Source organism: Gracilinanus agilis, chromosome 6 (genome assembly GCF_016433145.1).
Source record: "Gracilinanus agilis isolate LMUSP501 chromosome 6, AgileGrace, whole genome shotgun sequence".
NCBI lineage: Eukaryota > Metazoa > Chordata > Mammalia > Didelphimorphia > Didelphidae > Gracilinanus > Gracilinanus agilis.
Window position 1 is genome coordinate 139242605 of NC_058135.1, and position 23521 is coordinate 139266125.

A 23521-nucleotide genomic window follows, 5' to 3' on the forward strand; every position below is an offset into this window, starting at 1 on the left:
GACATTCCAGTAACTTTTTTGATTTTCTCTGAATAGGTTTATTGCAAACTTCAATTGTATTTTTATTTTGTTGTTGGTGTTCACACAGCCTTAAATACAAGGTCACTCAATTAGCAGAATCAGGAGAACATTGTACACATTAACTGAAACATTGTGGGAGGATCAACTGTAACTGTCCTTGCTACTAAGAGCAATGCAATGATATAAGAAAGAACACTATACACATCTAGAGAAAGAACTGTGGGAGTAGGAATCCAGAAGAAAATCTATGATTTACCACTTGTTTATATGGGTAGATGATTTGGGGTTTTGGTTTAAAAAGATTATTACAAAAATGAATAATACAGAAATAGCATTTGAGGGGGAACTGCTTGTCAACTCCAGGAGGGGAAGGGAAGAGGGGAGATTAACAAAAATCATGTAACCATGGATAAAATTAAAATTAGAATAAAAAATACATTCACTGACATTAAATAATATAGAATTATGACAGATCCATTATTTGGGGGAATATATATACATGTCAAAATCCTTGGTTGGAGTTTCCCCTCTAAAGTCCTCTGGTGCTTCATTATTGCCATGAAGGTGAATGAAAGTCGTTGAAAGTTATACCAGTAGATTGTAATCTCTGGCTAGTCTCACCAAGCTACAAAATCTTTGGTCATTAGCCCATTGATATATATCTGTTGTCCCAGGAACTATTTGACAAGCCTCAGCAGGTTTGCTATTTAGGTGGGATGTAGGGATGCAGTGATGCAGGTGAAAAATTCTCAGCCTTGACAAATCTTAAAGATCATAACCTAAGTGAGAATTTGTGTGTGTGGAGGAAGTACCTATACTACAGAAATCCTTAGAAGCTATGTCAGCTAGAGTAGAACTTTCTGTGTAGTACTTGTGGAAGTCTATCCATAATATGAAGTCATAAAATTTAGTTTCAAAGAAAGTAAATTTCATCTTATCACTTTTATAGTACCTTTCATTTCATCCCTCTTATAATGACAACCTGGGGTTATTAAAGACATTTATTCTTTGCATTTTTCTAAGTTTCCTGGGTCTCAAAAACACAGAAAATTCTGTGTTTTTTAATGTTTTTGTTAGATTATGAATTAATATGACATCTCATAAGATTGTAAAGATGAACATCCAGCATATACTGGGCATATCAAATTTTGTGCACCTGTTATACTTCAAAAAACAGATCCTTTGAATAAATATTTCTGTTTCCCCTACTTCTAATAATGTTTTAATAATGTAGTCGACGACTGGATTACAAGCAAATGGAGCTGTGTTTTCTGTTTAATAAGGATGTCATAACCTCTTTTCTTCTTTTATTACTAGGGTTTATCTTTCATAATCATGTTGAATCCTAAGACACGGTGGGCACAGGATAAAAAAGATTGAAATAGCAAGCAGAGAGAGAAGTTCATTATGGAACAACACTGATTGTCAATATTGGAAAAAATAATCTAACAATAGATTGGCATCTCACATTTTAATTTAACTTGGCTAAGTAGACAAGCAGGTCTAAGGATCTGCAAATACCTTTTAATATTTCAGATGGAAAGAGACTGAAACTAAAACCATCTCTTTTTTTGTGGCTGTGCATGGCTTTTTTTTCCTTAGTAAAATTTTAATGATGAAGTCTCTCTTATAGAGGGGAAGTTTGCTTTGAACTATGCAAAAAGAAGTCAAATCATGTACAATATCCTAGAAAAGATATTAAAACTGGTAAGTCTTTCAATGTTTGAATGTTTAGTTCTTTCTTCCTTTGATTTTTGGTTGCATAGTTAAAAATTGCAATTATGATTTTTATATTTCCCTTGATTATAGGACCAAAGATTTAGAATTTAAAGAGATCTTTTATGTCATCTAGTGTGAACTCTTTATTCTGCTGAGTAAGAAACAGACAAAAAGAGAAGTCGAGTGACTTTTCCAAGGTCACATAGATAGTATGTGATATGTCTGGGATTTATTAAATCATTTATATAGAGTAACAATCAAGAACATAAAGGAAGAAACTTTACACATTAGAATTTTACTTTTGCACCCAATATAAATGTTTTGTTTACAGGTGAAAGGAATTATGACTCTGTTTTTTGTGATATCGCAGATCCTTATTTCAATTATGCAGTGTTGTTTCGGGGATGGCATGTTAGAATTTAAGTCAGTTAAACCTGAGTTCAAAACTTACACATACTAGCTGAGTGACCATGAGCAAGGCAATTTAATGTTTGTGAATCTCAAGTTCTCCAGCTGCAAACTTGATGACAATATTACATAAACTTACCTGACAGTGTGATTATGAGGCTCCACTAAGATCACAAAAGACCATTTGGAACCTCAGAGCATCATATGGATGTAATTTATTATTGTAACTAGCCTGTGTGACAAAGGGAAGAAATTGATTCTCAGTTTATTCATCTGTCAAATGGGAATCATAATGCCTTCAGTACTTTTAAGACTGTTGAGAGTTTGAAATGAGATAATGCATATATAGACATCAAGTTGCAAGCATTAAATCACTTTACAAATAACTATTTTAAAATTATTATTATTAGTAGTAGTAGTAGTAGTAATAGTAGCACTAATTGTTATTCTCATGGTTGCAGCTGTAGTATTACTAGGGATAAACCACTGTGCCTTACTTTTTCAACTGAAAATTAGATGAATATTGTTTCAGAGGGTTGTTGAGAAATACAAACACAAACATAATGCACGATTTAAGATGAGAATATCAAAGGATCTCATTTCAAAGGGATATGAGAGACATTTTAGTCAATTCTCATTTTATAGATACTTCAACTGAAAAGATTAAATGACTTGCATGAAGTTACAGAGCCTGTAAATAACAAAGATTTTATTTTAAATTAAACTCCAAACCCATTGTATTTTCCATTACACTAAAGTCATTGCATTATATCCACTCTCACTACTATGGAATTCCTTATAGTCATATACCTTAATGTGTACCTTAATATTCCCATCTCTTTCTATTGGATTTGTTATTGTTGTTGTTGTTGTTGTTTTTATGATTCATGAAGCCCTTTAGCAGTTTGATGAAGCCTATGGACTGGTTCTCTGAGTAAAGTCTTTAAATACTTAAAATAAAATACATAGGGTTATAAAATAAGCTAATTATGATGAAATATATATTTCTATTGTTTAAAAGAAAAACTAAGTTCACAGACTCCAGGTTAAGACCTTTGACCCTTTCTTTCCTTTTTGAAAAAGACTATGAATTTCAATCAAGTGTATGAGCACACAAAGTTTTATAGATGTCAATGAGACTGCTATTAGATTATATATACAAGTTTGTTAAAATTATAAATTAATTTGATTCTTTTTTCATGCTCCATGTAATAATATAGAGACATCAAAAGCCATAAGAGTGAGACCTGATTCTACTATCTATCTATGCTTAAGAAGGAATGTAAAATATTGAGACTATGATACTATAATATTAGTTCATATTCCATCTTCCACAATCTTATATATTAGAGGTTTTTTTGCTTTTTAATTTTAACATAGATGTTTTCTCTCACTTCCTCAAATGTTCGTTTTTAGTTTTAAAAAAATCAGGTGAGACAAATTGTAGTATATGATTATAATGGAATAATATGCCATAAGCAATGATGAACAAGATTATGACAAAAAAAAAACAATCAAACGAACAGAAATACTTAGAAGAAGTGGTGTCACGTCAAATATAGAGAACCAAGAAAATATTACACACAGAAAAAGCAATAATATGCAATGATCAACTAGGAATCACAACTATTATCAGCAGCGCAGGGATCTAGGATAACTCCAAGGGACTTGACAAAAAAGGCTCTCTACTAGTTTACAAGGAATTGTCAGTCTGAATTCATATTGAAGGATACGACTTTTTTTATTTCCTCCATGAATTTTTCTTCTAGTGTAAGTGATATGCATCTTCTTTCACAATATGACAAACATGGAAATATGTATTGTATGATAACACATGTATACCCTATATCATATTACAAGAACTGATCATTCAGAGGAGGGGACCAACTCCTCATCTTCTCTTTACTCTATATTTGCTCACCTAATATTTTTTATGGTTCTGCTATATAATTCTTGAGAGAACTAGCAGAATTTTCCTCAACAGATCATTCAGCTCTCTCCTCTTTAGGGAATAGACTAAAATCTGTTTTTAAGCTTGAATTTTATAAGGGATCTTTTCTTTCTCTTTTTTCCCCATCTATTCTGCTTTGTAACACAATTCTCTACCCTATTGTCAAGGGACAACTCTCCCCTCCTCTTCTTCCTCTTCAGGATCCTTTTTTTTTAAACCAAATCAATTCGATTCAACAATTATTTCTTAAGCACTTACTTCTATATTCCAGGTACTATGTTAGGCATAGAGACAAAAATGAAGCTATTGCTACCCTCAAGGATCTAACATTCCATCTGTAGAAACAATCTGCACAAAGAAAATTAAACATAAATTACACCCAGAGAAATTTCCAGAGGGAGAGTGCTAGAAAATGTAGGGTGGGGTGGAGAATAGGAAAGATTAAAATATGTTTTCTGTGGGAGGTGGCAATTATAGAATTTAATTTTACCTCCCTTAAATACTCTGAATTGCTTTCAGTAATCAGCTTCATGTACATATGTTTCCTATAACCATAGAAGAAGCATGGTATAATGCATAGAATGTTAGACTTTAAATCAGGAAAAAATAAATTCAAATCTTATCTCTGACATTTATTAGCTGTATGATCATGAACAAGTCAGTTGAACTCTACATGCTTCAAGAAACATATTAGGATTTATCTACTAAATCATTGATGAGTCATGACCTGCATTGATTGAAAGCATTTCTATAGCAAGAACTCCTTAAACTAATAAAATAATAGATCTGCCTATGCCAACACATATTCTCAATATTATCACAAGGAAACAAGTATAAATCAGGTTGTAAAATCTCTAAAATGATAATGCTCTCATTATCTTATATGGATGGTTCTGTATAATAGAGTTCCATCAAATAAATGTTTTTGATTAATGGTTTAGTTATCCAAAATAATAGTTCCCATGTTGTCTCAGGAACCTCATTGTTATTGGGGGAAATTTATCATTGTCATAATAAATAATTGGGAAACTGCCCACAGTCCTTACCTTTATGTCACTGACAAATTATTTCTGCAAACGCAACCAAAACATTAGATACAACATTATTAGAAATGCCATATTTAAATGACATCTGGTAGCTCTTCTGTGTTTCATTGCTGGTTTTCATTCATTCATTCATTTAAATATATATTGAATGTTTACTATTTAGAAGGATGAACAAAACAAGTTATTCCATATTTGACATCAAGAAGAAAGGTATTTTTTAAAATTCTGTATTTAGATATATTTGGAATATCATACACAATCTGCTTAAATATTCATTGCCTTTATTCAGGGATATCTTTAAGTATGACATAAATATGTATCTAGATGTTGTCTTTCTCAGATGCTTCTTCTAACCCTCACACTTAATGAAGATAATTAGAATGACACTTCTTTTTTTAAAATGTTTTATAAGAATATGAAATATTCTTTTTGAACAATTATTTTTTCTCTTTCAATAGAGTTTTTCTTTATATATTCTTGTTCTTTTTATTATTATTCAAAATTAGTTGTAGAAGGGCAAGCAATCCTTTACAGGAAGAAAAAAAGATTAATTATAAGCTTTGGTTGTCTGATATTAATCTAATGATTCTAAAAATGTTGTTTTCTTCTGGTATTTGTTTTTTAAGAATATATTTGCCTAAAATTAAACAGAAAAGTCTGAGAGTTTCTTATATAATTACCTTTCCCCCTCTTTGTATCTTGAATTGGTTTTATTTGTTGATCATTCTACAGATTTCTTAAAAAGTTTTAGTTATAAAAATAATTTGGAACATTTGAGTGCAAAAGGGTAAAAAAGATATTAATGCCATAGGTATTAACTCTAAATCATATTCTATTATATTGCTTCAATGACTATACACTTATAAATGCAGATATACCCTTCAATGCAGATTGAAAAATCGAGTTTACTTGTCCTATAAAGTCCTTACTTCTTTTATAAGAGCAACCTAGCTATTCATCTTATCTTATCCCATCTTTAAAAAAATCCTTTACTTTCTCTTTCCCTCTCCCTCATTCCCTCTCTCCCTCCCTTCCTCTCTCTCTTTATCTCTCTCTGTCTCTGTCTCTCTCTTTTCTGCTCCTCCTCCTCCTCCTACTTCTTCTTCTTCTTCTTCTTCTTCTTCTTCTTCTTCTTCTCCTTCTTCTTCTTTTTGTCATACATTTCTCTGATATTATTTTTATATAGATACACATAAGTAATTCTGTATTTCTAATATAGTCTGTTGACTCCAACCATGTATTCCTCTATTGTTCTTTGAAGAGGCCTCAACTCTAGTTCTTCCTAGAAAGACTGTTATATGCCTGCATAATGTCACTTATAATACATTTAAGATAATATAGAATGTAACTGAAGGAGGAAAATCTTTATTCAAGCTATGTAAGCTAAATAACTTCTCTAGCTTTTCTCCTATGATAGTAGGAGATTTTAGGTTTAGCTTTATCAGGGTTATTAAAAGAGTGAGGAATCATTATTTGTAGCATAGGTATAAAAAATCACTGTCTCTATTACATTGTTGGGAATTGTTTCCAGAGGAATCTTATTTTATTTTCTTATTCTGAATATTCCATTATCTCAATGATTTTTGACAAATTGTTTTATTATTGACAAATTGATAAGTTGCTTTAAATACATAATCTCATGTAAGCCAGACCCAAACCCTGTAAGTCAGGAACTACAGGTGATATTATCCTATTTTATAAATAAAAGTTACTTATTTTCCAGTAAGATGTCAGAATTTCTTCTATTTTTTTCATTCTTTTGAAATTGTTTTATTGTTCCCTCCTGTGTTAGAGAATTATTAGTTTCCTTTTGTCCAATTCAAAATTTTAGGTAACCATTTTCTTCTTTGAGGTTTTGGACATTTTGGGGAATTATTATCTTGCTTGAGGATTTATATTTCCATTTTTAGAGAGCTGTTTTACTCAGTGAGTTTTTGCTATCAACTTTATTTTTTTTGTCATTTTCTTTTCTAATTTTTTCTTTTAAGTCTCTTATTTGACTTTTGATCCTCTTTTGGAACTCCTGTTAAAGTTCATACAGGAGTCTGCCAACCTTTCACATTTTCCTTAAAGTCTTTACCTGTTTTCAGTTTTGTATTACTGTCCTTTTTTGAGCTTACATTTTAGTCCTCTCTCTTACCAAAATAGTTTCCCAGTGTTAGACTTTTTATTTGTCTTTCACTCCTTTGGGATATTATTTTTCCTGCCTTTGCCAATATATTGAAACTTTGCTTTTATTCCTGGGGTGAAGGAAGTGCTGTCAAGCTTATACTATGGTCTATTCCAGTGCCTTGGGTCAGCTCGACTATCTTTCAGGTCACAGACTGAGCACTCTGCAGAGATGCCCTAGTTGACATGCTGTGGGGAAGCTAGCAACTGTTCTGTTCAGATGCTGCTTATGCTAGATGGTGTTGTGTTCTGCCCTCTCCCACCAAGGCTGGCTTCTGTTGGATTTTCTTTCATCTTATAATACTCTCTATGTCTTATTTGGTTATAAATTCTTCCCTTTTTGAAAGTTCTTCCAGGTAAACTGCTCTGTGTTCCCCTATTTTATTTGTGGTATCACTCTTTACATATAAATTATATATCCATTTTGAACTTATCTTGATTTAGAGTGTGAGATATTGGTTTATATCTAGCTTCTGCTATACTGTTTTTCAATTTCCCCAGCAGTTTTTGTTAAAGAGTGAGTTCTTGTCCCAAAAGCTGTGATCGTTGAGTTTATCAAATTCTAGATTGCTAAAGTCATTTGCCCCTGTATATTGTGTATCTATTCAACTCCATTCATCTACCATTCTATGTCTTAGCCAGTAGTTGATTATTTTGATATTTGAGATTTGTTCTCATTTGGCAACTTATTTCACATTTTTTCAATAATTCCCTTGATATTCTTGACATTTTGTTCTTCCAGATGATAGTTATTATTTTTCTAGTTGTTGTAAAATAATTAGTTGGTAGGTCAATTGATATGGCACTGAATAAGTAAATTAATTTAGGCAGAATTGTCATTTTTATTATATTAGCTCAAACTACCCATGAACAATTAATATTTTTCTAATTTAGACCAGACTTTATTTCTGTGAAAAATATTTTGTAATTTTGTTCATATAATTCCTGTGTTCTCCTTGCAAAGTAGATTCTCAGGTGTCTTATATTGCTTACAGTGATTTTAAATGGAATTTCTTTTTCTAACTTTTGTTATTGGATTTTGTTGTTAATATAGAAATGTGGATGGTTTATGTAAATTAATTTTGTTTGCTGCAATTTTACTAAAGTTATTATTTCAACTAATTTTAGTTGATTTTCTAGGAATTTTCCTTTCAAACCTATTCTTTTTCCTTTTAGTCTGTTCCTCCTCATTGGTGCTTTGCTTTTTATCACCTCACCCCTTTCTCCCATCCTTCTATTATCAACACCACCCCTGCCCTTCTCTTATTCCACTTCTACTTCTCTTATTGTGATAAGATAGGATTCTATACCCCATGAATATTTTAGTTATTCCCTCTCTGAGTCAGTTACCATGAGAATAAGGTTATACCTGTCACCACCCTCATCCTCCCCACCACAGTAATAATTTTCATACCTCTTTAAGTGAGATAATTTACCAGATTCTATCTCCCCTTTCCCTCTTCTCTCAGTGCAAATCTTTTTTCACACCTTGATTTTATTTTTTCATATCATATCATCCTAATCAGCTGATTTTCATACTTTCTCTACCTATACTCTTCTATCTGGTCTACTACTCATAAAAATTTTTAATAATTACAAATCTCCTCTTTCCATGAATGAATACATACATTTTTGACCTTATTGAGTCCCTTAATTTTTCTTCCTCATTTACTTTTTTAGGGTTTGCTTGGGTTTTGTGTTTAGACATTAACTTTTCTGTTCAGGTATGGTCTTTTCAACAGGAATGCTTGGAAATGTTCTATTTTATTTAATGACCCTTTTTTGCTCTGAAAGAATATACTTATTTTTACTGAATAGGTGATATTGGGTTATAAGCCTATATCCTTCATCTTCTAGACTATCATATTCCATGACATCTGTTAACTTAATATGGAGGCTGCTAAATCCTGTTTAAATCCTGACTGCAGTTCCATGGTGTTTGAAATTGCTTCTTTTTGGCTGCTTACAGTATTTTCTTCTTCACTTGGGGGGATAGGAGGACTCTTGAATTTAGCTATAATATTCGTGGGAGTTGTCATTTGTGGATTTCTTTCTGGAGGTGATCTGTGTATTATTTCAATTTTTATTTCATTGTCTGGTTCAAGAATATCAGGGCAATTTTCCTCGATAATTTCTTGTATTATGATGTTCAGGCTTTTATTTTTTTTAGTATTGTTTTCAGTTGTCAAAAATATTTTAAATTACCTCTCTTGGATCTGTTTTTCTGGGTCAGTTGTTTTTGCAAGGAAATATTTCACATTTTCGTCTTCATTCTTCTGATTTTGTTTTATTGTTTCTTAGTGTTTCATGAAGTCTTTAGCTTCTAGTTTCCCAATTCTAATTTTAAGTAATGATTTTTTGAGCCTCCTTTTTCATTTGGCCCATTTCTTATTGCATTGCTTTAATTACTTTTCCCCTTTTTTCCTTCTGCCTCTATTAATTGGTTTTTGAAATCCTTTTTGAGGTCTTTCAGTATCTGAAAATAATTCATATTTTTATTGAATCTTTTCGTGTGTTTGCTTTGCTTTCATTGTCCTCTTCTGTATCTGTACCTTGCTCTTTATCTCTATAAAATTTTCCTATGGTTAGGTTTTTGGGGTTTTTGGGGGGGACATTGTTTTGATGTTTATTCATTTTCCCTGTCTTTTTCTTGACTTTCACTTTTATTTTAAAGGTAGGCTCTCTTCTCAAGGAGGATAGTGCTCTCTCTTAAACTTCAGTTCTTCCTTGATGTCACCCTTAGCCTTATTTCTGCATTTCTGTAAGTTTCAGTTCTTCCAAGATGGTATGTTGGCCTGTGGGCTCAGAGCTCTAATAGTCACTTCCTGCTGCTGATTTAATCACCCTCTGAGACTATTTATGGCTTGCAGTGCTCAGAGCACTTTGAGCTACCTTGGCCTGGGACTCTAGCCTCAGGCTTTTGGTCTCATTCTGGGTTTGATCAGGTCAGGCACATTGTGTACTGCTTTGCCCTGGGGCTCCACAATGAGCATTCCTAAGGGATAGCTAGGTCTGTCTTTTAGGCCAGCCCTTTTCCCAGACTATCTTTGCTGGGAATTTGGGAGACTAGCTCTTAGTTTACATTGGTAAGGAGAACAATGCAGACTATTTCAAACTATGGTTCTCACTATAAGCTTGAGCTGGGGATCTTGGCTTCACTCTGGATATACACAGATTAGGCACAAAGCACAGACTTCATTGCACTGGAATTCCAGACCTAATTGCAGGATTGCTTAGAATTTTAAGGAGTATGCATTGGGTTGTTCTGCTGTTTGCTTAGGCAAGGTTTCAAAGTCTGGATGTTGGCTTGGGCCCAGGTTCAAAACCTGGAACATTATTTGTTGCATCAGGTTGTGAGTTGCATTTGTCTGTACCTTATTCCTTGTTGTAACCTCCTACTGGCTCTGCTACCTTCTCATACCAGAGACCCAGATGTTCTCTACCTATCTTTCAAGTTGTTCTCTGCATGAAAGTTGCTTCATTCTCTTTCTGTTTTCTTTTTTTTTACTCCAGTATTCATTTTGTGGTTTTATTTTAAGATTGTCTGGAGAGGATTCTCAACCATTTTTGCTCCCTCTCACACTGATCCCTTAAGCTTTTTTCAAGGCTTTTAAATATATTATCTAATTTGAGATTCATGGAGTAAAGTATTGATATGTTGCAGTCTGCATGATAGTAGGAAATGTCAATGTCATTGATGTCATACATCCAAGGAAATGGTCAAAAAATACTCTCATCATTTTCATTCTACACAGAAAGGCCAATCAGACTCTGGCAATGATGGTTTAGAGAAGATTTCTGTTTCTTATTTCTGTTTTCTTCTAGTTTTCCCAATTAATTAAATAAGTCAACCAATTATCATCTTTTCATCTTAGGCAATTTGGGCAGCAAAAAGTGCCAAAGTGAATGAGGTTGTATCAGGTGAGGTAGGGAGGAAGCAGTGCAGGAATAAACGATGGAGAGTAGGAAAATGCTTGGCATTCTTATTTGGGCAATTAAAATAATTTTGAAGTAAAATGCATGGGAAAAGAACAATAAACATTAAGATGTCATACACAAAATTTAACCTTCTCTGCATGGTTCATGACTATCCTGAATGATCCTACTTAAACTACTGGAGCTGGCATTTTCTACTATTCTACTCTTAGATTTAGCCATAGAATTGAAAATTTACATACATACACTCACAGTTACATAAAACTAATATAATTTTCCCATTAATTTAATCATTGGTATAGAGCCAGTACTTGGATAATTTGTCCTTTTCTGAAAATATTTGCACAGATCTACTAAGCAAAATCCTTAACAAATCTGTTTCCAGCATGACCTTTAACAGCTTACATCTAGCACTTACAATTAATTATTTATAGCAACCAAAAGTTGGGATTCCCAATGAAATAAAACATTTATTTGTGACCTGGATGGCATGCAGACATTAACCTTTACACTATGTCCAATCTATTTTGGTACCACTTTTGGCATAGTGACAGTACAGATTATAGAAAGTTCAAGACCTGATTTTTAAATCTTGTAAATTGGTTTCAAAATTAATGTTACCTTAAAGCCCAACACATGAAGACTTATTCTCTCTGGTGTGATGATTACTTCTTGAGAGTATCTTCACTACTTTAAGAAGTTACAGTAATGCTCTCAGAAACCTGAGACATTGAATTGATAATTCAATCTTTCAAATAGGCCAAATACATTTCTTCTTTTTATGGATATGAAAGAATCGCAATTCAGATAATAGAAAACAAGAATTTTCAATACAGCGAAGAGTTGAACATACTAAACTGAATATATGTTCAGGTCACTTCAATAATCTCTTTTTTAAAGAAAGAGAGGTGTTTATTTTTTTAATTGGTTCCTCTTAACTCCACTATTGACTTGAATGATGGAGGGGAGCTTTTTAAATTTGTGGGCATCCAAAGCAGTTTTTATTATTGCCTGAAAATCAGATAGATACACAGTATTCTGAGCTTTGAATTGGTTGAATTGAGTAAAAGAGAATAGTTTGTTAAAATGAATTATAAAATATTATTTTTTATTTTTCTCGACACAAATATGTTGGGCACAAACAACAGCATATGTGTTTCTTGTTAAAGAGGAAAAGAATCTAAGGAGGGAGTGAGGAAGGAAGCAAAAAAGGAAGGAGGGAGTGAGAAAACAAGGGAAGAAAAAAATCAACTATTGTTTTTGTTGTTTGGTTATTTGGTTATGTCTGACTCTACATGATCCTATGGATGATAGCATGGTAGGCCCTTCAATTTCCACTATTTTCTTTAGTCTCTGAAAGTCCATGTTCATTGTTCTCATGCCACTATCTATCTGTCTCCTCCTCTGCTATCCCCTTCTCCTTTTGCTTTCAATCTTCACCAACATCAGGGACTTTTCTAACAAGTTCTTTCCTTTCTTTCTGAGGTCAAAGCATTTAAGCTTCAGCTTCAGGACCTTCAAGTGAATAGTCTGAATTAATTATTTAAATATTGTCTGATTTGATCTCATTGGACTGAAATTTAAATTTTCAGTTCCTCCCACCAAAGCTTTCATAGTGTTTTACTAGGTGATAATGAATTGAATTCTCTAGTACTTAGAATTATTGCTTGCACATTTTTATGTTTTGAACAAGTTTAATAACTTGCTATAAATCTTGTAAACATCTGACTGGTAGTCTATGGGGGACTAACCTTTCATATTCCTTTGTTTTGATAGTTTTATTTGTGACTTTTGGAATTTGAAAGGAAGCCTTCACTAATACTTATTTAATTGGATAGGAGCTGTAGTTATATATCTATGAAGTTAATTTCTATCCTGAAATTCTGTATTTTATAATAAGCACAATATATAATAATTTATAATAACTGATTTTTAGAACAACATTATTCATTCCCTTTCAAAATCTGAAGCTTGAAATCTTTAGTCAAGTTGAATAGTAGACCTCTAATATCATTGGTATTTCATAAATAGAATGCTGTTTTTTTATTGTTTTATTTTGTTTAAATATTTTGTTGAATTTTTTTATTTTTAAATTTCAATTTTTATTAATTTGAAAACAAGCTTACAAATAATAAATATTAATAAACCCAAGAAACGCAGGTATACGCATTACATTAGGCTATTAAAGATTTGAATTCCTCTTTCTCAAATAGTTCTTTAAGTTGAAGGTCAGTTGAGGTCTCCTTCTGCTGCATTAAATTAGCAATTCTTTTGCTAACTCCCTGGGCATCAGTTTTGGATATGGAAGGAGAGTATAGCCTCTCAGAGGCCAGTGGTAGAGACTCCCAGTACTCCTCCTTGCCCTTGCTATAATCCAGGGCATGGTGTGCATGCTCAAGCCACTCCCCCATCTGCCATGTTTTTCAGAAGCATTAGGTACCTGCTCCACAGCAATCATTCTGATATGATAAAGTGCACACCCACAGCAGTTCCCAATGTACCTGAAATCTAAGTTGTAGGCTTCTCTGGCATATTTTGGGATATCCCATTTTGTAGCAACTTTGAGTTCCAGACCAAAAAGGAAATTTGTAAGATTGATAAATCTTTATTTACTGTATTCTGGAGTATGACAAGTCAACAGGTAATTCATCAAAAGGGCTTTTTATCTAGCAGCCAGCCTCCAAGCCCTCTTTCATGAAGTTCACAGTTTTTAAACTAGTTGTGGGGTTAAAATGGTAGTTCATGCCAACAAAAGAAACTCCTGCTTTAACCCGCCAAACTAAATATTGTCCAGGAGTCAAACCATGAGATCTTCTGACCCAATGCACATTATAGTGGCCACTAGCTTTCCATATTCTTTTTATATTTCATCTGCCTGTAGGCTTCTTCAACCTGATCAGAATACTCTGCAATCAGAAAGTTCACATTCTTTTTCATAAAGATTGTTAACTGTTGTCAGAAAATTTTTTTCACTTCAGTTTCATTCTTGCAACTCAGATATGATGGTGTCTGACTAACTTTGCTGACACAAAGTGTCTCCTTTGTACTTATGTTATCATATAATGCATATTTCTATGTTCATCGTTATGAGAGAAGACATATATTACTTACATGAAAGAAAAATTCATGGAGAAATAATGTTATATTTCCATTTTAATTTGTATTCTATCTTTTCCTTCTATGGCAGAGGACAGAAATTTGTTTTGACTCCTGTTCTTACCACTTCCGACTTTAATGATGTTGGACAAATCACTTAAACTTTCTGTCCCTCCATGTCCTCATCTATAAAATAAAGGATATAGACTAAGGTCTATTCCAGTTCTGAATCTATGATCCAATGATATTATAATGATGCTGCTCCTGCAACTGATGCTAATGATGGTAATTATTGGTAGTATATATGATCTTTGTGTTCATGTAGATGAATGACATATGAAGAATGGATAGGGTACTGGACTTTGAGTACCAGAAGACCTGTATTGTGTAATGCAGGATTTATGCAAGATTTCTTGCATTTGCAAAATCATCCTAGGCAATTCTGTCAGTTAGGAGAATGGAACTCTAGCCCAGCAGGTGACAGTCCCAGGAAATGAAAGTTTGAGATGGGACTATAAAGACCCCTGCAGAACCAACCTGGGGGTTCTGATTTCCTTGACCTAACCCAGACACCCAGCTACCCCTTGACTTCCTTTGGGGACCTGGGAGGGATTGAGGGAGGTGGAGCATGGACAGGGAATTAGATTAGGTCAGCCTAGCAATAGGAACACCCCAAACCAATTCATCAACTATATCTGGCTAGCTGGTGGATCACATAACATCAGGGCAGTGTAAATTATCTCTGGCTGAGGGCTGGTTCCCTCAGTCTGACCTTACCTTCTAGGTACATAGCCAACACTGGCCAGTTGCCCTTAGCAACAGCTTCTCCAGACCCTAAACCCTCTTTCTTCAGTTTTCCTTTCTGAGTTTAAATAAACCCTTAACCTGAAACTGTGAGCTTCTGTAGTTATTTATAACATCATCCTGGGCTAAGGGGCTGAAGAGAGGGGAGAATAGCAACCACTTGACTTCAAAGGAAGTACTGGGCAAGCATCCATTTTATTCAGGAAGTGTGTGAGCTTCACTTCCTGTTGAGTTCTGCTTTCACTCCAGCAGGGAGGGGCTCCTCACTCTCCACCTTAAAGGAGCCTATAGACAGCAGGGAGACTGACTGGGCATCACAGCTCAGGCTACACATCCCTGACAGTCTCAAATCACCAACTACAGTAGTTACAGGCTCCCTGGCCCAGGTGACTCACTTATACCACCAGCTCCCCTATTATCAGACACTTTTCCCCTATATTACAATTGAAACTTCACTTTGGTTTCTTCACTGCCATAAGCCTGAGAAAATGACTAAGTATCTCTTTGAGTACCAATTTTCTGATTAATATAATGGGGATAAAAATTAAACTAATTTTACATGGTTTTGTGAGTATCAAATGATATTAAGGGAATATAGAACACCTTATAATATTTTAAAAATATGAACTAGTATAGGATATGATGAAGAGAATACACATGCAGATCTTTGAAGTGCTAAAATAAGCACATTTTTGATGGCTGACATATTTATGCAAATGTTCCACATTTTTCAAAATATACTTGTCTGGAAGTTCCTCTATGTGCAAGAGATATCCACAAAAGGACTGTCAGGTGCCTACTTCCACAAAATATATCTAGCAACTCCAAAAAAAATACTGCACAGTAGTGCTTATGGCAGAATATAGTGGGGACCATCTTCAATTTGTCTCCTGATAATGTATTTTAATCACTCATAAACAAAATTATGCCTATTAGTATATACAATTATCCAGTGTACTATCAGATAACTAGTGCCTCAGTGAATATAGCCTGAGTCCTAGTTCCAAAGAGTTATTTCCTTCATGGAAAAAAAAGTAAATATAATGCTTTGGACAAGCCAGGTAAGTGCTGTCCTGTTATCTGAGCAAAGCAAAGAGATGGTGACCTACTTTCCTTTAACATTTTCCCCACCAGCGATATTAAATCAAATGGAGCCCATTAAAACCATCACAGAAGGCAGACAATGGTTTCCCTCTGATTGCCAGACTCAGCCTGGTAGCGGTGGGAAAGTTACTAAAGTCATTTGTATTAACTCATTACCATGTCACCTCATTCCATGCCCCCACTGGATAAGTAGCAATAAGACAGGCCTGCCTCAGAGCATGCCACACACTCCCCATTAGAGCAGATTCTAATAGCACCCAGCTGTTGAAGATTACCCCAGACAGTTATGGAGATTTAAGAAGGAGAGTCTGCTACTGATTCAGGACATATTCCCGAGAATGTTCTGCCATTTATTCTAGAGCAGGGATAAAGCTAATTTGATGAGAAGTATTCATGAATGATTTGTTGCATGTAGGTTACCGTAATGCTCCCAGCAGAATATTCTTCTTGCACTTTAATTCAAGGTAATGATATTGTCGCAACTTAGGTTGGCTCTTAAAATGCACTTGAATAGCACATCAACAGGCAGAACTTCAGAGTGAGTTCCAAAGGCTTTAAATTCTCTGAAAAATGAACAGACAAAAGAGCAGATTTGATATATTAAAACTCTGAGCCTTCCATCCCACATCCCTTTTTCCCCTCAAAATGTCAATAACTGTCAAAATCACCTCCTGTCTCTAAGAAAATCAACTGGCTTATTAGAAGCCAGATGGAAGGTGCAGAGCTAGAAATTGTCTCTAGGTAGGTGTCCCTCTTAAAATGCCTTCTCGAAAGTCTTAAAAGGCTAAACAACCTGCTCAGTTGGAAGAGAATGCAACTGTGAGTTTAGGAGAACAATTTTTTTTCAAAAAAATTCTCACTTGTATTGGTTTGGATTTGTTAATGAGGATAATAATGAAAGTTCTTATGCTTTTCTCATCGTGGTATCTCTTTCTATGTCAAATTTAAATAAAAATCAAATCATCTACTAAATTATGAAGGTTATCCATTTTTGTTCAATATTGACATGCCACTTTATTTTCTTATATCAATGCACACTTGAAGATGGAATGATGCAAGTAAAGCCTTTTGTAAACTCTAAAGTCTTAAGTAAAAGTCACATTTTGATGGAGAAAAAAAGTTGACTGGATTATCATTTGAATAGACCTTGGGGACTTCCGCATTAAGATGGCCCAGAGTAGAAGCAAGGCTCTTCCTCTTCTCTCCACTGACCAATATAAAGTGCCTCAATAGGACAAAACCAAAATCAGATGATTGAAGGGGGTCCACGGTAGGACATAGCATTAAGGTAGGCAAAGTTTGGGTATTACCACACTAAAGGGAAGCAAAATAACTCCCACTAAAACCCAAGTTCTTACCAGAGCCAGAGCAAGCACAGGATAAACTCTAGGTTTTCAGGGGGTGGGGCTGGCTGAGGACACCACAGACTTACCTCTAAGAGCAGCAAGACTAGGCACCCCAGGAGGTTGAGGAACACAGAGCTTGGGTGCAGAGATAGAGCAGGGCTGCACAAAGCAGACACCACCATGGAGACTCGAAAAAAAGTCTCAGGGCAAAAACCTCTCTGGAATTCAATACAAAGACTTGCCTAAACTCCTCACTCAGACTTCTGGCTGGGAAAGGAAGGAAAAATTCAACAAAGTCATGACCACCAACATCCAAGAAATACAATGTACACACACCAAAAAGAATGAGAGAAAGGCATTGGCCCTGGGTATTTTTTATGGAGAAAAAATCCAGACCACAGAGGAGACAGCAGAGGAAGAAAAACAAGCAAACAAATCCAAACTTTCCCCCCAAAAAAGGAAATTGGTGATAAGCTCTCTAAGAAATCAGGCAGAAAATTGAGAACCAAATTGAAAAGATAGGAGAAAATTGGCAAGAAAAGTGGGAAATAGTTAAAAAAGAAAATGGCAGTTTAAAAGACAGAATCTCCCACTTAGAAAAAGAAGCCCAGAAATCAAATGAAATGCTAAGCAAATTGAAGAGCAGAAAAGACCTGCTGGAAGCCATGAAACACAGGATAGACCAAACTGAAAAAGGAAAATCAAAAAATCATAGCTGAAAGCCAGTCTTTAAAGATGAGAATTGGGCAAGTAGAAGCTAATGATCCCACAAGAAGCAAGAATTAATAAAGCAAAGTCAAAAGAATGACAAAATAGAATGAACCATGAAATAACTCTCTGAGAAAATGGCTGACCTGGAAAACTGGTCTAGAAGAAACAATCTGAGAATCATTGGTCTTCCTGAAAAATCAGAAACAAAAAGGAATCTTGATAGCATACTACAAGAAATTTTCCAAGAAAACTTCCCTGATGTTCTTCAACAAGAGGACAAAATAGACATTGAAAGAATCCATAGATCACCCTCTACAGTAAATCCTCAAAAGACAACCCCCAGGAATGTAATTGCCAAATTCAAGAGCTTGCAAGCTAAGGAGAAAATATTGCAAGAAGCCAGAAAGAGACATTTCAGATATCAAGGAGCACCAATAAGGATTAGACAGGTTCTGGCAGCCTCCACACACAAGGCTTGGAATATAATATTCAGAAAGGCAAGAGAATTGCATCTACAACCAAGGATTACCTACTCATCAAGACTGATGATATACTTCTTGAGGAAACATGTGCTTTCAACAAAATAGATCTCCAAATATTTGTAAAGAAAAGACCAGAACTAATAGGAAAAGTTGATATTCAAATACAAATATCAAGAGAAACAGGCAAAGGTAAATAAGAAAAAGGGGGGATTGTTAAAAAAATTTTAAGGGCTTCAATAAGGTCAAATTGCTTATATTACTATGTGGAAAATGTTTTTCATAACTCTCAAAAATTATATTTAATATTATAATACTTAGAAGAATTTTTCATAGGTAGAGTTTAGAGTACTAAGTAGTTTAAGATGATATGCGAAAAAAAGAAAAAGAAAAAGGGGAATAGAAAATAGCACCAAGATAAACCTGAAGGAATAAGAAAAATAAGGTAATTCATAACATATAATGAAGCACAAAGGAGGGGGAGAGAAAGAATACTATTACAAGAAGGAGAGGAAGAGAGCCCTAATAGGAAATAATCAAACTTTACTCTCAATGGAATCAAATCTGAGAGGGAAGAGAACCTAGAACCACTGGGGTACAGAATTCTATCATCTTCTGGGGAAGTTGAAAGGGAAAAACTAAGGGATGGGAATGGGTCAGGGAGTACAGAAAAGGAGGGAAAGAGAGAAGGTAGGGAATTTAATAGACCCTAAAAAATAAGAGGGAAATAAAAAGGGAGGGGGCAGAAAGGGAAGTAAAATAAGGGTGGGGATTAGGGGAACTGATTAAAAGCAAACCACTGGTATAGAAAGAAATAGCAAAAGAAGAAAGGGCAGGACTAGGAGAGGAAATCAAAATGTTGGGGAACACTCAGGTGGTAATCATAACTCTGAATATGAATGGGATGAATTCACCCATAAAACGGAAGCAAATAGCCTAGTGGATTAGAAACCAAAATCCTACCATATTGTCTACAAGAAACATACATGAGGCAGGTAGACACACACAGGGTAAAGGTAAGAAGATGGAACAAAATATATGGGGCATCAACTGAGAAGAAGAAAGCAGGAATCACAATCATATTTGACAAAGTCAAAGTAAAAATAGATTTGATTAAAACATATAGAGAAGTAATTACATCCTGATAAAAGGCAGTATAGACAATGAGGTTATATTACTACACAGCATGTATGCATCAAGTGGTATAGCATCCAAATTTCTAAATCAAACCAAAAAATTAATTAGAAAGAGGTAAGAGATGTTAATGAAATCTTAGAAAAATTAGACTTATTAGATATGTGGATAAAAATAAAGTGGGACAAAAAGGACTACATCTCCTTACATTCACAAAAATTTACCATGTACTAGGGCATAAAAACATGGCAAACAAGTGCAAAAGATCAGAAATAATAAATGCAAACTTTTCAGATCATAATGCGATAAAAATAATAATTAATAACGGTACACAGAGAGGTAAATATTAATTGGAACTTAAATAATATGATTCTCCAAAATAGGTTAGTTAATGAATAAATCATAGAAACAATAATTCCATTGAAGAGAATGACAATGATGAGACATCCTACCAAAATCTATGGGATGCATCCAAAGCAGTACTCAGGGGAAAATGTATCCTTGAGTGCATATATTAACAAATAAGGGAGGGCAAAGATCAATGAACTGGGCATGCAAATAAAAAAATAAACTAGAAAGGGAACAAATTAAAAACCAGTTAAAAACTAAATTCAATATTATACAAATCAAAGGAGACATCAATAAAATTAAAAGTAAAAGAACTATTGAATTAATAAATAAGACTTGAAACAGGTACATAGAAAAAACAAATAAAATTGAGAAAGTACTGTTCAGTCTAATTTTTTAAAAAAAAGGAAAGAAGTATACAAAATTAACAGTATCAGAGTTGAAAAGGGAGACCTCACCTCTAATGAAGAGGAAATGATGGCAATCATTAAAAATTATTTTGCCTAATTATATAGCAATAAATATGACAATCTAAGTAATATGAATGAGTATTTATGAAAATATAAATTACCTAGATTAACAGAAGAAGAAATAGAATACTGAATTCCATATGAGAAGAATAAATTGAAAAAGCTATCAAAGTACTCCCTAAGAAAGATGGATTCACAAGTGAATTCTATCAAATATTTAAAGAACAACTAATCCCAATACTAACAAACTATTTGACCAAATAAGCAAAGAAGGAGTTCTACCAAATTCCTTTTATGACACATATAACTACTAATTCCAAAGGCAGGCAGATCAAAAACAGAGAAAGAAAACCAATCTCCTTAATGAATATAGATGCAAAAGGCTTAAATAGAATACTAGTAAAAAGACTCCAGCAAGTCATCATGAGGGTTATTCATTATGATTAGGTGGGATTTATACTAGGAATGCAAGGATGGTACAATAGTAGGAAAACCATCCATATAATTGACCATATTAAACAAACAAACAAAAATTACATGATTATCTCAATAGATGCAGAAAAATCCTTTGACAAAATACAACACACATTATTATTGAAAACAATAGAAAGTATAGGAATAGAAGGGCCTTTCCTAAAAAAATAAATTATATATTTAAAACCATCAGCAAGCATGATCTGCAATGGGATAAATTAGAAGTTTTCTCAATAAGATCCAGAATGAGAAATCCGGCCTCAGACACTTCCCAGCTGTCTGGCCCTGGGCAAGTCATTTGACCCACATTGTCCACCCTTACTACTCTTCCACCAAGGAACCAATACACAGAAGTTATGGGCTTAAAACAACAACAACAACAACAACAACAACAACAACAACAACAGCGAAAAAAAAATCCAGAATGAAACAAGGATGCCCATTATCACCTAAATTATTTAACATCATACTAGAAACCCTAGCAGTAGCAATTAGAGAAGAAAAAGAAATTGAAGGTTTTAAAATAGGAAATGAGGAGACCAAACTATTACTCTTTGCAGATGATATTATGGTCTATTTAAATACCCCCTAGAGAATCAATTAAGAAGCTAGTAGAAATAATCAACAGCTTTAGCAAAGTTGCAGGATACAAAATAAATGCACACAAATCATCAGCATTTCTATAAATTTCAAACACATCCTAGCAGCAAGAGTTAGAAAGAGAAGTTTCATTTAAAATCTCCCTAAATAATATAAAATGCTTAGGAATCCTTTTGCCGAGACAAACACAAGAATTATATGAAGACAACTATAAAACACTTTCCACACAATTAAACCTAGATCTAAACAACTGGAAAAAAACCCAATATTCTCATGGGTAGGATGAGCTAACATAATAAACAAGACAATCCTTTCAAAATTGATTTTCTTATTGTGTGCCATACCTATCAAAGTACCAGGAAACTTTTTTTACTGAATTTGAAAAAAAAACAAAAAACTATAACAAAGTTCATTTGGAAAAACAAAAGATCAAGAATATCAAGGGAAATAATGGAAAAAAATGTGAATGAGGGGGGCCTAGCAGTGCCAGATCTAAAACTGAAGTATAAAGAAGTGATCATCAAAACAATATGGTACTGGTTAATAGACAGAATGGAGGATTAGTAGAATAGACTTTGGGGTAAATGACCTCATCAAGACAGTGTATGATCAACCCAAAGTTTCCACCTTTTGTGACAAAAATCCACTATTTGAGAAAATCTACTGGGAAAATTAGAAAAGAGTATGGGAGAGATTAGGTTTAGGAGAACATCTCACACCCTAGACAAAAATAAATGTTAAGGGGGCAGCTGGGTAGCTCAGTGGATTGAGAACCAAGCCTAGAGACGGGAGGTCCTAGGTTCAAATCCGGCCCCAGACACTTCCCAGCTGTGTGACCCTGGGCCAGTCACTTGACCCCCATTGCCTACCCTTCCCACTCTTCCACCTAAAAGTCAATACACAGAAGTTAAGGGTTTAAAATAAAAAAAAATAAGTAAAAAAAAAATAAATGTTAAATTGGTGAATGACTTGAATATAAAGAATGAAACTAAATGTAAATTAGTTGAACACAGAATAGCATACCTGCCAAATCTTTGAAGAAGGAATAATTTCAAGACCAAGCAAGAATTAGAAAAAATTACAAAATGTAAAATAAATAATTTTACTACATTAATTTAAAAAGGTTTTGTAAAAACAAAACCAATGCAAGCAAAATTAAAAGGGAAGCAATAAATTGGGAAAAAATATAGCAAAAACCTCTGACAAAGGTCTAATTACTCAAATATGTAAAGAGCTAAATGAGTTGTATACAAAAGCAAGCCATTCCCCAATTGATAAATGGGAAAGGGATATGAATAGTCAAGTTTCAGATAAAAAAATCAAAACTATTAATAAGCACATGAAAAAGTGTTCTAAATCTCTTATAATGAGAGAAATGCCAATCAAAACAACTCTTAGGTACCACCTTACACCTAGCAGATTAGCTAATATGAAAGCAAAGGAAAGTAAAAAATGTTGGAGGGAGTGTGGCAAAATAAGGATATTAACGCATTGCTGGTGAAGTTGTGAATTGATACAACCATTCTAGATGGCAATTTGGAACTATGCCCAAAGGGTGCTCAAAGACTGCCTGTCCTTTGTTCCAGCCATACCACTGCTGGGTTTATACCCCAAAGAGATCATAAGTCAAATGACTTGTACAAAAATATTTTAGCCTCGCTCTTTGTGGTAGCAAAAAACTGGAAAACAAGGGTATACCCTTCAA

At 34.0% G+C, this 23521-nt stretch overlaps 1 pseudogene; it reads right to left on the bottom strand.

Moving 5' to 3' along the window:
* Positions 1-13424: 13424 nt before the first annotated feature.
* Positions 13425-17782, bottom strand: LOC123252362 (annotated as a pseudogene).
* Positions 17783-23521: the final 5739 nt, after the last annotated feature.